The sequence below is a fragment of the Phaethon aethereus genome, assembly GCF_964289735.1.
Source record: "Phaethon aethereus genome assembly, chromosome: 4".
NCBI classification, from domain to species: Eukaryota; Metazoa; Chordata; class Aves; order Phaethontiformes; family Phaethontidae; genus Phaethon; species Phaethon aethereus.
Genome location: NC_138578.1, coordinates 64,672,743 through 64,688,264, shown reverse-complemented (window position 1 = coordinate 64,688,264; position 15,522 = coordinate 64,672,743).

Sequence of the window (15,522 nt, the reverse complement as noted above, 5' to 3'; positions counted from 1 at the left end):
TTTTGCAACCAACAACACAGTTGATAGATTGGGTTTTTTTGCACAATACAAAAAGCATAAATTACAGGGCATGCAAACAATTTATGGACCAAATGCTGCCCTTGGTTAGGCAACGTGCAACCATAATTGACATTAGGAAAATTGGTGCACGTGTGAACTAGGGTAGCATTAAGCCCTATTTTAACTGACTAATGCAATAGTCTCAGGCACTGGATCTCAGATGGTTGCCAGCAGAAGCCTAGATCCGGTGTTGACTCTTGCTTGTTGCTTCCAGCTGTTATATTGCCTGAAAAGATATTTTTAAAGGTACCTATCTATGTAATTTCTCTGTCTTCCTCAAAGAATGTGCTAGAATACAGTCTCAAACACTCCCCAGCAGAGTGGGAAGCATACGGCTACCCCTGTGCACTAGGTACACAGCATCCTTTGGCCCGTGCTTGAGGACAGGTATGACACAAGGAGCTTTTCTGATGAAAATGACAGCACAATGGCGCAGGTCATGGGCTTGTATGCTGGAAGTTGAAGAAAACTTAGGGGGTCTAAGTGTGTCCTGGGGAAATCTGCTTAACTTGGTTGCCATCTGTCATGGTTTAACCCCAGCCAGCAGCTAAGGTCCACACAGCTGCTTGGTCACTCCCCCATGGTGGGATGGGGGAGAGAATCAGAAGGGTAAAAGTGAGAGAACTCATGGTTTGAGATAAAGACACTTTAATAGGCAAAGCAAAAGCCGCGCACACAAGCAGAGCAAAAGAAGGAATTCAGTCACCACTCCCCATGGGCAGGCAGGTGTTCAGCCATCTCCAGGGAAGCAGGGGCCCATCATGCGTAATGGTTACTCGGGAAGACAAACACCGTCACTCGGAACGTTCCCCTCTTCCTTCTTCTTCCCCCAGCTTTACATGCTGAGCGTGATGTCATATGGCATGGGATATCCCTTTGGTCAGTTGGGGTCAGCTGTCCCAGCTGTGTCCCCTCCTAGCTTCTTGTGCATCCCCAGCCTTCTCACTAGTGGGGTGGTGTGAGAAGCAGAAAAGGCCTTGACTCTGTGTAAACACTGCTCAGCAATAATAAAAACGTTCTCCACCCCTTATTCCATACCATTTACATCATGCTCAGGTCCCACGTTATCCAATACATTCTCATTACCCACCATCACCCTTCCCAACCTTTGACATAATACACAGATCTAATTCCCTTAGTAGATGGACCCCCATAAAATGTCCATAAATGTCCAAAAAAATGTCTACTGAGTTCATTTAGTCCACAACTTTGGGCTCCATCTCTTATGGTGGTCACTCAGGACAGGGGAGGTGGTGTGTTGCATGGAGTTACTGGGGACCAAAGGCAGCTCAGGTTGGATCACTGCTGCATTTGCACTACTTCTTGTAAGGCTTGTCCTTCATTGGTTCACTTGGTTCCTGCTATAATAATTCCTACAACAGGCAGCTCAGATCATGGGTTACAACGATTTAAAGGTATTTCCATTACAATCTCCACCCCTGGGCCCTTTGGACAGGACCATAGTGTTTAACATTGCCATGAACTCCTCCCCTTGCCCCTGCTCCAGCTTGGACTTATCCACAGACTGCAGTCCCTTAAGTGAGTACCTGCTCCAAGTGGACCCTTATCTATGAGCCACAGTCTCTCCAGGGCTATACCTGCTGCGGCATAGGCTTATCCACAACCACAGCTGCTTTGAGGTGCACCTGTTCCAGTGTGGCCTTCTCCATGGGTCACAATGCCTTCAGAGATATACCTGCTCCAGCGTGGCCTTACCCACAGCCACAGTCCCTTCAGAAGTAAACCTGCTCCAACATGGCCTTACCCATGGCTGCAGTCCCTCCAGGAATGTACATGCTCTGTTGGCTTATCCACAGCCACATGCTTTGAGGTGCTCTAGCCTCATGCATAGCCACTGATGCTTCAAGCTATACCTGTTCCAGCATGGACTTATCCACAGCCACAGTCACTTTGAGGTGTATCATCTTCTCCAATGTGGACTTATCCTTGGACCACAATCCCTTCAGAGGTATACCTGCTGCAGCACAGACATAAATAACCACAGCCACAGATGCTTTGAGGTGTACCTGCTCTGGTGTAGACTTATTCATGGCCACAGATGCTTCGGGGTGTCATGCTCCCATGTGGACTCATCTGCATGTCACTGTCCCTTTGACTCCAGTTCACGCTGGAGTTCCAGCCTGTCCAGTATGGCAGCACAGAAACAGCAGCGATGCCCTGGCCATCCGCCAGCCCAGGCACATGGACATTGCTGTTATCAAAATCTTCCCAGGCCCAGCAGAGTCAGACGATGAGCAGTACAGCAGCACGGCAGCAGCAAAGCAAAAAGCAGCCACTAACGAGCACTAGACTCTAATATACAGTGAGGCAAGCAAGCTCCACGGCAAGAACAGGAGTCTGCTAATTAATAGGTAAACAGCAAGAACAGCTATAAATTCTATCTATCTAGCACATTCCAATCAAATCTGTCGTTATCTCAAACCCTTTGAGCCCCTAGTTGGGCGCCAAAAAGGACTGTCATAGTTAAACCCCAGCTAAGCACCACGCAGCTGCTCGCTCATTCACCCCACGGTGGGACAGGGGAGAGAATCGGAAGAGTAAAAGTGAGAAAACTCATGGGTTGAGATAAAGACATTTTAATAGGTAAAGCAAAAGCCACGCACATAAGCAAAGCAAAGTTAAACAAGGAATTCAGTCACCACTCCCCATGGGCAGGCAGGTGTTCAGCCATCTCCAGGGAAGCAGGGTTGCATCACGTGTAATGGTTACTTGGGAAGACAAACGCCATCACTCAGAATGTCCCCCTCTTCCTTCTTCTTCCCCCAGCTTTATATGATGAGCATGACGTCATATGGTAGGGAATATCCCTTTGGTCAGTTGGGGTCAGCTGTCCCAGCTGTGTCCCCTCCCAACTTCTTGTGCATCCCCAGCCTGCTCGCTGGTGGGGTGGTGTGAGAAGCGGAAAAGGCCTTGACTCTGTGTCAGCACTGCTCAGCAGTAACGAAAACACCCCTGTGTTATCAACACTGTTTTCAGCACAAATCCAAAACACAGCCCCGTACTAGCTACTGTGAAGGAACTTAACTCTATCCCAGCCAAAACCAGCACGCTGCCTTTGGCCAGGCTGAGCATATCCTCACTGCCCTCAAAGCTGACTCCTTCTCTCATGGAAAGGGGAAAGAGGAAAGGAGCAGGAAAAATCCCAAGCAGCATATTGTGGCTCAGGTGGGACCCCATCTCTGCCTTCAGTCCTGTGCCCTTGGAACAGCTCTTCCCGCCCTCCCTTCAAACGTGCCAATGCTGCTGAACCAAGGAACTCCCAAGCTGATGTTCACCCACTTTGGGAAAAATAGGGGCAGGGAATGATATTTTGTTTTGTTCCCTCCCTCCCCAACATTGCAAGCCTAGGATGCTGGGGATTGAGTAATCATGGACAGAGGAGGAGTGGGGCTGGAGGAACAGAGCTCCAAAATAAGGCAGGTCTTCTGGGGCTCGGATGAGGTGAAATTGATATTGGTGCCAGGTGGCAGGTTGGACCTGGTGGTTAAAGACTGCATGTACATCACAGCAGGCAGAGATCACTTTGGATTCATCAGCAGCAATTTCAATACTGGCTTGAAATGCAGGGAAAGGAATCCATTTTACTTCCATTGGCGTAAAACAAAACGGCCGGTGAGCACAGCGAGGCATCCTAATCCCAGGCTCATGGAGCTGGCAATCCTTCTCTGGATACCTCATGGTCACGGTTGTGATGGAGCACCTCCTGTCCATATCTCCTTGTCAGATAAGAGACCACCAGCCATGAATTCACAATCTCCGCAAAGCCCTCAATAAAGTGGACTCAAAGCATTTGCTGAAGTTGCTGAGGAGAAAAAGCAACCCAGTGGTCAGGGGCATCCCACCACAGGGCTTCATCTTGGGCACTGCTTGGGGAGGGAAGGAGGAGACCTTTCTCCCTCTGCAGGACAGCAGCCAGGCCATCTCTCCTGCGGCATACACACACGTGGAAGGGTACTGATGTGTTGGGTGCAAGCACTATATGCCGGTACATTTAGGACATATATCTGCAGCTGGAAGAATGACCCATGTGAAAAAAGTAACCAGGTACCAGCGACATATACAGCTAGGAAAACAACACTGGAAGGATGACTTGGACAGAGCATCCGCAAAGGCAAAGCATAACCCCTGGTGTGTGCTCAGGTGTTTGTAGGGTGGTGAGGAATCAGGAGACGTAGCAGGATGCAACAGCCAGGTGTGTTCTCCTGGGGCTGGCCCCACACTCCATTCGCCACTATGGTGGGGCTGCTGGGTCCCGGGGACAGCCCGGTTCCCAGGGTTTCGGCCACCAGGACTCAGGGCTCGGGACTGGCTCAGGCATGGGGCAACATGTAGAGGAAGCTCAGTGGGGGCTCCTCCCCCTTTTGCTCAGGAGCAGATTTAAGCCAAAATGTCACATAGATCAGTTTTGTGAAATGCCTTGTTCCTCACTGGAGTGCGAATACTTAGAGCTTTCACATCAAATTTAGGATTTAAAAGGTTTAGCAGCCTTTTAAAAAGGTTGCAAACAAGCAAATGAAGTAGAAATGAATAATAAACACTCATAATTTTTTCCTAATAGCTGCTGCGTTACAAATGAACACCATTCAAAATGGGCTGAGAAATTTTTTTCCCCCCTAAAAGCTTCAAGCAACTCTTCAGCTTAGAAAGGGTCAGAAAAACTGCTCTAGAGAGATGAAAGTTTAGCAACCTTTTAAAAGATGACAAGGGAGGCTGGACAGCAGAATTCCTTCCACATATGTACAGCATCTTCAACAAAGCAGACTATGGTTAGTGGAAAATACCACAGTGCTGAGAATGAATTTCCCAGCTGACCAGTAGAAAGGGCCATATCAGCACCTTCTGTTGAAGTGTCTTGGCAATCCTCCTAGAGGCACATCCCAGAGGAATTTAAAATTGCTTCACCCGGGCCAGGTGCCTCACCTCAGGAATGGGCATTGACTTTGGCCTCTGTAGGGCACGACTTCCCAAGTGTGCCTGTGCCTGAGCGTGCGTGCTGTACGATAGGCGTTTCTTAGTCTTGGGTCTGCAAGCCACTAGTAGGGTAATTGGTGTGCAAGGTATCACAAGCAGCTGCAACTGTTTTTTTAAATATCCATATGGAGTTCCACACATGCAAACAAGCAAATGAAGTAGAAATGAATAATAAATAAACACTCACAATTTTTTCTTAATAGCTGTTGGGTTACAAATGAACATCATTCAAGATGGGCTGAGAAATTCTGCCCCCCCCCAAAAAAAAGCTTCAAGCAATTCTTCAGCTTAGAAAGGATGAGAAAACCTGTTCTAGAGAGACAAAGTATCTCAAAAAGCTAAATCAGGGTTCCTGGGGCACAGCTGGTGATGCTTTAAAGCAAAAAGGGATGATCAAAAACAGCTGAAAAGTGACTGAAGAAGAAAAATCCTGCTATGAGCAGTCAGTTTTTGGTTTAAAGGTATGAGCTAGGAACTGCTGTATGTTTAAGCTTCTGAAGATTACTTTGCAGTAGGCAAAGATGGTCTTGGAACTACGCAGAAGAGGTGGGTAATTTTTTTATTATTTAGCACCAGTTAGTTAGTTGGAATCCATCGTACTATAGCAGAAGGGAAGGAGGTTTCTATTCAGACTGAGTGTTTCCTTGAGGCAGAGGAGGTCTGGGGAGAAGCGGGGGATGTTTTTGCTTGGTCGCATCAGTGATGTTCTGAAAGATGGACTCATTGAGGATCTCTTTGTATTATTGCAGGGATGTTATTAATTTCTCCCCTTTCCTTGGTCATGAGTTAACTTCTGTGAAGGTTTTATGTACAAACTAAGTCTGTAATTCTGTCTGCTAGCTCTGTGGTGGACATGACGGATAAACATTAGTTAAGGCTATTTTGTTCCTAGGAGAGGAAAAACAAGTAGGGCAATAGATATCTGCACGTACTTAGGGCTCGCTATTGCTATAATGCTTTAGGAGGGATGGATTGGATTTTTGTGCTTTCTTCGGAAGACAAGAATGCTTGCCTTTCTGAAGAAAGTTTGTGCTTTTTGTTGTGGGAAAAGGAGGCATAAAACGTGGCTAACTAGCACTGGTTACCATCACTACACAATGCGGCCAACTTGTCTAAAAGAATGTTGGAGGAACTGAAGTGCTGAGAGTTTTAGCTGGGGTGGTTAGAGAAACCTCTTCTCCAGAAACACGGCACGTGAAGGATCTGCAGGCAGAGAAACGAGCTGCACGCAGCGCCGGCATGATGAGGGAGAGAGGCCATGCTGGGGAGCAGAGGCATTGGCAAGCAGTGCCTGGGAATAAAAACCTTGCTGCTGGCCCTCCAGAAGGAGATGACCTGCAGGGATGTTGCTGGGCCAGGAGGAGACGGCTCTGCAGCTGAGTTAGAGCTGTGCCTCAGAGAGGGTAGCTGAATTTGTGTTTGCTAAGCAGGTTTTATTTTTTCTTTTTCTGTCAAGATAAGGTGAAGGACAGTGGAAAGGAAGAGGCAAGTCAGGACAAGAGCAGCCCCTTGTTATGTTTTCTCTCTGAAACCAGAGAAAGCTGGGGGAAGGGAAGGAATGGGGGGCAGTTCCTCATCAGCTGTTGCTGCTGGAGCATAGGAAGGGAACCTTAAGTAACGTATGGTTGCTTATGCTGGAAGTACCTGGCAGTAAAAGTTGGGTAGAAACTTCTTCAGAGACCTTTCCAGGGGGGACTTCAGCAGCAGGAGCTTCTGACTTGTGTCTGGAGAACAGTCTGGAGAGAGCCAGACTAGGATTTGAACGTCTTCAGCCTCCTGCACTCAGTAAAGAGAGGTTCTGGTGAGGTGTGCTCGTGGGGTTTTTCTTGTTTGTTGTTATTATTTATTTTCTCTATGGAGTTATCCACCTGCTTGGATTCAAGTGTGAGAAGTTAGATATGACAGAGGTCCAGGAGAAAGGGAAGAAAAAAACCCAGCAGTTGTTGCGATTTATTAGGGCTTACTAAGGGCAAGACTTGGTGTCAGCTGCACTCACTGAGACTGAACTTTGAAGTAAAGCAGATTAAAGGAGATTACCCAAGGCTGTTGAGTAGGCATGGTGGCTTGTCTGCTAAATAAATAACTTTGAGGAAGTTCTTACTGCTTGGGTAGAACATGCACGCCTGCCCCTGAGAGTAGGGGCACCTGGATGTGAAGGTGTCCTGGTTTTAGCTGGGATTTTCTTCATGGAAGCTGGTGTGGGGCTGTGTTTGGGATTTGGGATGAAAATAATGTTGTTAACATACTGATGTTTTCAGTTGTTGCTAAGTAGTGAAGGACTGTTCAGCTTCTCATGCTGGTGGGGCGGGTGGCCCAGACTGGCTGCGGGATGCTCCATACCATATGATGTCATGCTCAGTATGAAGAGCTGGGGGAAGAAGGAGGAAGGGGGGCATGTTTGGAGTTGTGGCTTTCTTCCCAAGTAACCTGTATGTGTGATGGAGCTCTGCTTTCCCGGGGATGGCTGAACACCTTATTTTGCTCCACTTGCATGTGCGGCTTTTGCTTTACTTATTAAACTGTCTTTATCTCAACGCACGAGTTTTGTCACTTTTGCCTTTCCACTTCTCTCGCCCATCCCACTGGGGGAGTGAGCAGGCAGCTGCGTGGGGCTTAGTCGCTGGCTGGGGTTAAACTATAACAGAAGGGTACAACTCATCAGGGCAGCCCCTGAGACAGGAGGGTTTCCTGTGAAACAAGGGGCACTGCTGAGGTTGGGGATACAACTCCTGTCCATCTAGTTGTCATCCTGCAGAAAAGCCAGATGAAGCTCAAAGTGGGAATTCTATTTGTATTCAAATCCTGTGTTCAGTTTTGGGCCCCTCACTACAAGAAGGACGTTGAGGTGCTGGAGTGTGTCCAGAGAAGGGCAACGAAGCTGGTGAGGGGTCTGGAGCACAAGTCTTATGAGGAGTGGCTGAGGGAACTGGGGTTGTTCAGTCTGGAGAAGAGGAGGCTGAGGGGAGACCTTAGCACTCTCTACAACTACCTCAAAGGAGGTTGTGGTGAGGTGGGTGTTGGTCTCTTGTCCCAAGTAACCAGCGATAGGACAAGAGGAAATGGCCTCAAGTTGTACCAGGGGAGGTTTAGATTGGATATTAGGAAAAATTTCTTCACTGAGAGGGTGGTCAGGCATTGGAACAGGCTGCCCAGGGAAGCAGCTGAGTCACTGTCCCTGGAGGTATTTAGAAGACATGTAGATCTGCTGCTTAGGGACATGGTTTAGTGGTGGGCTTGGCAGTGCTAGGTTAATGGTTGGTCTCGATGATCTTAAAGGTCTTTTCCAACCTGAAAGATTCAATGAAATGGATATGAGCACTTAACTGAGGTTGCAAAGCAGTCTTTAAAATCCATTTTAGACACACTCTGCTTGGATAGGTCAGGTTTGTGCCATGCAGGGCTGGTAGCTGGCAGGACAGCCCACAAGCAGATTGGGAAACCTGCTGGGTGACAGTGATAGGAGTAAAGGGACAGAAATACTTTTTTGACAGGAGATTAGTCCACGTTCCGGCTGAACCATTTGAGAATCGGATAGTCACCGATGCTACTGTTCTGAACATATTACACGCATCAAGATAAACATGCAGAAAATATTAGTGTAGCAAAGTTCTTAACAGGTTATGATCCTCCAGCATGTCATTTATTAACTGAAAGTCTTTTCACTAAAAATGTGCGGTATACTGGATTACAGAAACAAAATGGAGTTGAGAAACACTACATTATGGTTAACTCATATTTGTGAGGCAATACAGCATTTAATATAGCAAAAATTCACCTGTTTTCCTTTGCCTTCAGAGGCAGAATTCCTGTCCTGGTAGGAAAGTTGAAGCACCACAATATTTGGCATTACATTGCTTAGCTTCAGGCATTTGAACACCGCTGTAACAGGAAGGAAAGTTAGGCAGCTGACAGAGGAATCACAGGATGTTAGAACAGTTTGGGTTGGAAGGCACCTTTAAAGGCCATCTAGTCCAACCCCCCCTGCAATGAGTAGGGACATCTTCAGCTAGATCGGGTGCTCAGAGCCCCATCCAACCTGACTTTCAATGTTGCCTGGGATGCGGCATCTGCCACCTCTCTGGGCAACCTGTGCCAGGGTTTCACCACACTCATTGTGAAAAATATCTTTTTATATCTAGTCTAAATCTGCCCTCTTCTAGCTTAAAACCATTACCCCTTGTCCTATCACAGACTCTGCTAAAAAGCCTGTCCCCATCTTTCTCAGAAGCCCCCTTTAAGTACTGGAAGGCTGCAATAAGGTCTCCCCAGAGCCTTTTCTTCTCCAGGCTGAACAAACCCAACTCTCTCAGCCTGTCCTCACAGGAGAGCTGTTCCATCCCTCTGATCATTTTGGTGGCCTCCTCTGGACCGTCTCCAACAGGTCCATGTCTTTTCTGTGCTGAGGGCTCCAGAGCTGGACACAGCACTCCAGGTGGGGTCTCACCAGAGCAGAGTACAGGGGCAGAATCCCCTCCCTCGACCTGCTGGCCATGCTGCTTTGGATGCAGCCCAGGATACAGTTGGCCTTCTGGGCTGCAAGCACACATTGCCAGCTCATGTCCAGCTTTTCATCCCCCAGTACCCACAAGTCCTTCTCAGCAGGGCTGCTCTCCATCCCTTCATCCCCCAGCCTGTGCTGATGCTGGGTCTTGCCCTGACAACCACCACATGGCATGGGAAACCATTCACTGGAGAGGGTAATGAGGTGAGGGTTAGTGCAATGTGATGCCGAGATGCTCCAGCTTGGTGGATAGGTAGGTAGGTAGCACCGGAGCTGCAAGGGCATAGTCTATATACTGCATGGAAATACTGCGTGTGTGGATTGTCACCTCCATGATGATGTGAGGTGGCAATACTGCTTCAGGGACTTGAGCTTACTCTGAGGTAGCCTGGGTGTCTTCCAGTCCAGGGCTGGCTCAAAAGCTCTAAGCAGAAAGGAGATATGAATTTATATTGCTGAATTTAGGAGCTATTGGCATAACAGGCAGGTGGTGGCTGCTTTTTTCCTGTTAGCCTTTTGGGAAGGGCACTAGGTGCATGTGTCCTAGATCAGGCACCACCAGTAAAGAAAACCAACTTAAAAAAAAAAAAGGCCAAAAAAAGCCCCCCGTAAGATGCAGAGTCATCCTTCTGGGGCTATGTATGAGGTGGCTGCTAGACTGGGCAGCCTTGCACGACCCCTTGGCACCTTCAGCAAGCTGGTGGTTCTGCATGTAGCCACCTGTAGAAATCTTAGCCCTGGAATGGTTTCCGCAGGACTAGGGAGAAACTGAGAAAACACTCATGAATACCAGCAGCGCCCAAAATGCTGCCTCTGGGTTGGAATAGCACTGGAGTGTAAAACTCCTGAGAATGCTTATGGACTAGACACATTATGAAGCCAAGCTCCCATTCCTATCTCCTGTGGCATAAATACAGGTGATGTTGACAGGACTTTCACATTTCTCTCTGATGTATCAGTAATTCGTAGGGGCAGGGCGGTTTTCTGTGGAGTGAGAGATGAACCTCCTGGGACTAAGAGGCTGTTGAGGGCTGCTTCATCCTAGATAGGTTCTCCAGTCACAAAGCTGGTTTTGATAATAAGAAAGCTGCCTTTTTATACAAGGACAGTAGTATAAACACCCAGCCCTACCAGTGTATTAGGTATACTTTTTTTTTTACATATATATATATATATATATATGTATAAAAAAATAAAAGGCAGCAGTAGAGTAGCAGATTCTTGGACATGCTAGGCACTGGGGCACCTTCACACAGACAGGACTTTTGGTGTCTACAGTAACCAGAAGCTGTAATCAAAGTTAGTCAGAAAGATGTACCGCAAATATCTCTGAGTTTTGAGTTCCTTATTGCTATTTCTCTAACTCCTTTAAGAGTACTGGAAGAAACTAGGCAAAAGTAAGGACAGGTATTTCAAATTGATTTGGGGGGTTATAATTGCAGACATCAGCAAAAATTAGGTGTCTAATTTCAGCTTGTAAAGCAGGAAAAGTCTTGGACTGAGAACATAACTGTTCTGAATTCTTAAAAATTGACTATTACCTTCATGTGGAAGAAACTGTTAGAAATATTAATTTTTAATGAAGTTGGACATTCAGGTCCCAAATTTGCCTTTAGTTCCCAAATACTCACACTTGCGAAGGTCTGTGGGCCTTTCTCCCATGGTCTTTGAATTGGAAAAATATATTCCTGTAAAGGCTCATATTCACAGTCAGGTCTAGCAGAGTAATGCAGTTTTCTGTTGTAAAACACAAGGACAGTCATGTGATATTTTTTTTTTCTATGGTGAGCAGAACTGTTCAGGAGCACTCCGTTTCATTTGCATGGTGGTATAAAGTCCAGTCTTTCTGCAACAATAACCCATTTCTATCGGACACTGTCCTGCTGAACGTGTACAATATTTCATCTGGAAGTGAAATGACCAAGGGAACAATCTAATTCATTACTATGTTTTTTATTGGTGAGACACAAATCCTGAGGGCACGCTTTTATGTTTGCTTCTAGCAAGCAGAAGCCTTGAAGCAGGACACTGCAAAAGTGACTCAATGTTCTTAATCTGATGGAGGTAAAGTAAATTTGTCTTGCAGTGTAGATTATGCACCTCATGAATTTATTTCACCTGTGCCAATAAGTGTAAGCTGGTGCAGACTAGCATTGAGTGGCTGAGATAAGTGTTGGGGCTGGTGGAATGGGAATGATGGCAAGGCCAACAGTATGGAAAATTTACAGGGTACAAGCCCCAGATCACAGTGTTCAAATGCTGTGATGCTCCCGGTGGTGTTATCACTCAACGTCAGCGATCTAGCATAGCTTATAAACTCAAGCAGGGTTCAGGTACTACTGCTGCCCGCAACTTTGCCCAGTACTGTTGGCTGAAAAGACACAGTTATCTCTGCACTGAAGAGCAAGTAGAGGATAACTTGCTGATAGCACTTGGGATAGCCCCTGCGCAGGAAGAACCAGAGCGCGTCACAGGGCTTGTGCCTGGGGCTCCCTTTCCCTCTGACCGGGGCAGGAGAGGACTCACATCTTGGGGCGCTGCTGACAGCCAAGGCGCTGGCCCATAGGGATGAGGAGGTACAGGGATTTTATTCAAAGTTTTGGAGCCAAGACGACACCCTCGCCACAGTTGGTGTATCCATATCTGGGCAATACATTGCAGCCAAGCTGTTAGAATATGACGCTGGGGCTCTTTGAATCACCTTCCTGCACATAGTCCATGTGCACAGAACATTGTCCAGATCTTTAGAGACCTCGTCAGTGTTGAGATCACTGGAGATGACTTCCAGCACCGCTAATCCTCTCAGGTACTGGATGCCTCCATCTATGGTAGCCCACTTTCCTGGGGAGTTCACAAGATTTTCCTTGAATGGATACCTGGCCCTCACACTTGAGAGGAGACATCTCCAGAGGCTGCAAATTGCTGCCTCTTTTTTTCCAATTCCTCTCTCAATTCTCTGGTTTCTAGCAAGGGATTCTGGCTGTTGGGCTTCCTTAACTTCCAGCTGCTGACTGTTGGCCCTGTTATTGCAGCATCGGAGGAGCCAGGCAGCAATCTGCTCACCCGATGGTGGCTGTAATCTTTCTGTGTGTCTTGTCGTTCTGATGAGGTCAGGGACCGGGCAGTTTCCGCTTCCTGTCTGAATTCTCTCACTCTTTCCTCCAATTTCTTTGTCCAAGGAGTGGCTTCTTGATCAAACCTTTCCTCTTCCTCCTCCTCCCTTGCTACCCGATGATATGGACCCGTTGTTCTCCTTGCCCACTGTTTGTTTCTCACTACTGGGACAGTTACTGTAGCTGCTGTTGTTTGCTGGGTCCCTGCCTCAGCCATAGTCCTCCAAGTACTGAGCTGTGGCTCGGTAGGCACAGGCCAGGCCCAGTACAGAGCTAGAAGCTACTGGTTTTCATCGGGGTAGGCAAGACACCCTTCTATCGGGTGGTGTGTCTGTTTGTCAGGGCTGCTTGCCTGCTCGGGTGTCAAGTCCCAGGTTATGGGAGGTGATAACCACCCTAGGAACCTGCCCAAACCCTTCCACACGCCCTGCTGCCCAGGGACCAGCCACCTCAGGGCACACGTCAGTATCACCTCATCCAAAGTTGTCTTCTCTTACACCAGGACACGACCAGATGCCACAAACCCCAGAATATGCTATCAGTGTTACTCAGCAGTATTAAACAGCTCACGTGAGGGTGAACAAGGACCTTGTGAACCTGCAAAATAAACCCACCCACAACGACCCTGGGGAGGAAGAGCGAGATATATTCCCCCTTCCTTTCCAGCGCAGTACGGCCATCAGTGCCAGGGCAAAGGACACAGCCAGTACCTGTGTTGACATGTTCCCAAGCTCAGCAAAATGAAGAGATAAGCAGTGCAGCCAACAAAGTCCATGACCCGCACAGGAGCTTGCCATCTAGTAAGTACTATAGCCGTAGCACACAGCACAAAACTGCTGTTGTCTCATGCCCCATGTTGGGCACCAAAAAGCAATGTGGTGGGGTGACCTTAGCTGGATGCCAGGTGCCCACCAAGCCATTCTATCAATCCTCTCAGTGGAGGGGGGGCAGAGGGCAGAAAATAAGATGGAAAAAAACCTCGTGGGGCAAGATAGAGGCAGTTTAATAAAGCAAAAACAAAGGCTGCACAGGGAAACAAAGGAAAACAGAAGATTTATTCTCTGCTTCCCATCAACAGGTGATGTCCTGCCACCTCCCAGGAAGCGGGGCTTCAGTATGTGTAGCAGTTGCCCTGGAAGACAAATGTCATAAAAAAACAAATGGCCCCCCATTTTTTCTTAGCTTTTCTTGCTGAGCAGATGTCATATGGAATGCAATACCCCTTCGGTCAGTTTGGGTCAGCTGCCCTAGCCATGTGCCCTCCCAAGATCTTGCTCACTCCCAGCCTACTGGTGGTGAGGGAATGTTGCAAACACAGCCTTGATGGTGAGCAGGCACCGCTCAACCAAAACACTGGTGTGTTATCAGCACCTTTCTAGCTACTGATACAAAGCACAGCACTATGAGGGCTGCTATGGGGAAATTAACTCCATCTCAGCCAGACCCAATACACCATGCAAGGAACTACCCTGAAGAATCATCCTTGAACTACTCTGTCTTGACTGGTGCTACACATGGACTTGCAGGAGAATACTCTAAGCCCTTCTGTGCTGTTGTAGACAAAGTCACTGTATTTATCAGGAAACTGCAGTAAAGACCTGGAACCTGCATAATAAAACCATCCACATCAACTCTGGCTAGGAGGAGTGGGATGTATTCCCCCTTCCCCTTCACAAGACAGCTCCCCCAGCACAATACGGCCATCAATGCCAGGGCAAAGTACAAAAGACCCAGAGAACTGCTCTTTTTTTCTGGATAGAAGAGTGATGGAGACTGTAAAAGGCTTTGGAAGATTCTCAGGACTCCAGTGTTTGTGGAGTTTTGGGTTTTTTTGGCGTGTCCTTCTCCCTTCTTTTTCCCTTGTTTCAATTTATTCACAGCCAAACAAAAATGGCTTTCTCTTTCAGCTAGCCTCAATTTAAAGCACAAGACTCTGGCAGGATGGTTTTGTGTGTGGAGGAGATCAGGGGTGAGACAAGTATCTAAGAGTTTTTGGATGAATCATTCTTCAGTTACATAGCATTGAAATTGTGTATCTTCAAAAGTTGCATCTTATAAGATGAATTTCTTTTGTCCTAGGAGTGTGGTTGTTAACGCTATCACAAGCTTCTAAATGTTTCAGAGAAAATCCTTTTACTGGATTCAGTGAAAGAAACCGTCTTAGGTGCCTTTATGTATTTGCAGTAGGGGCCTTTATTAAACCGAGCCTCCCACCTTCAGCCCTTCAAATAGTTACGGAATTATATAAGGCAGGTACCCAAAGTGGTGCGTAGCTATCTAAATTTCTGCTTTCATCTGCAAGTGGAAGTGGGGTAGGTGGGTGCCTGGGGAGTTTACCTGTTATGGTTTTTAAAGGCAAGCTTAGGACCATAAAAATTATTGCAGCTGAAAGAGGGATTTTATTTTATGCACATACACTTAACAAGGATTTAATGCATCACAAAAGAACCTAAATATTCCCAGGATAATGGTATTGGGGCACAAGGTGCAAATAGGCACAAGGTAGCGGTTTGGAGGGCAGCCTGATTCCCACCCCCCCACCCCCTGCCTTGCTAACTCAATTAGCACATGGTGTAATAATGCTTTCTTGGAAAGGTGTGTAGGTATTTTATTACTTAAAATGCTGAACAAGGTGTTTCCTACTCCTGATATCAGCATCAGCGTAACTGACTCTGTCATGTCTTGCTAATTGCTCTTCCTCTGTGCAAACCCATCTGGCGCTGGTAGCATTCAAGCGCTCAGGATCTCCTGTGTATTCTCGCCGGATACGCAAGGTCTGAAAGCGAAGCTTTTAATCTCCTTTAGCATTGGAAAGGCACAGAGGGTATGTTTGCAGAGCACAGTAATGCAGCGTCA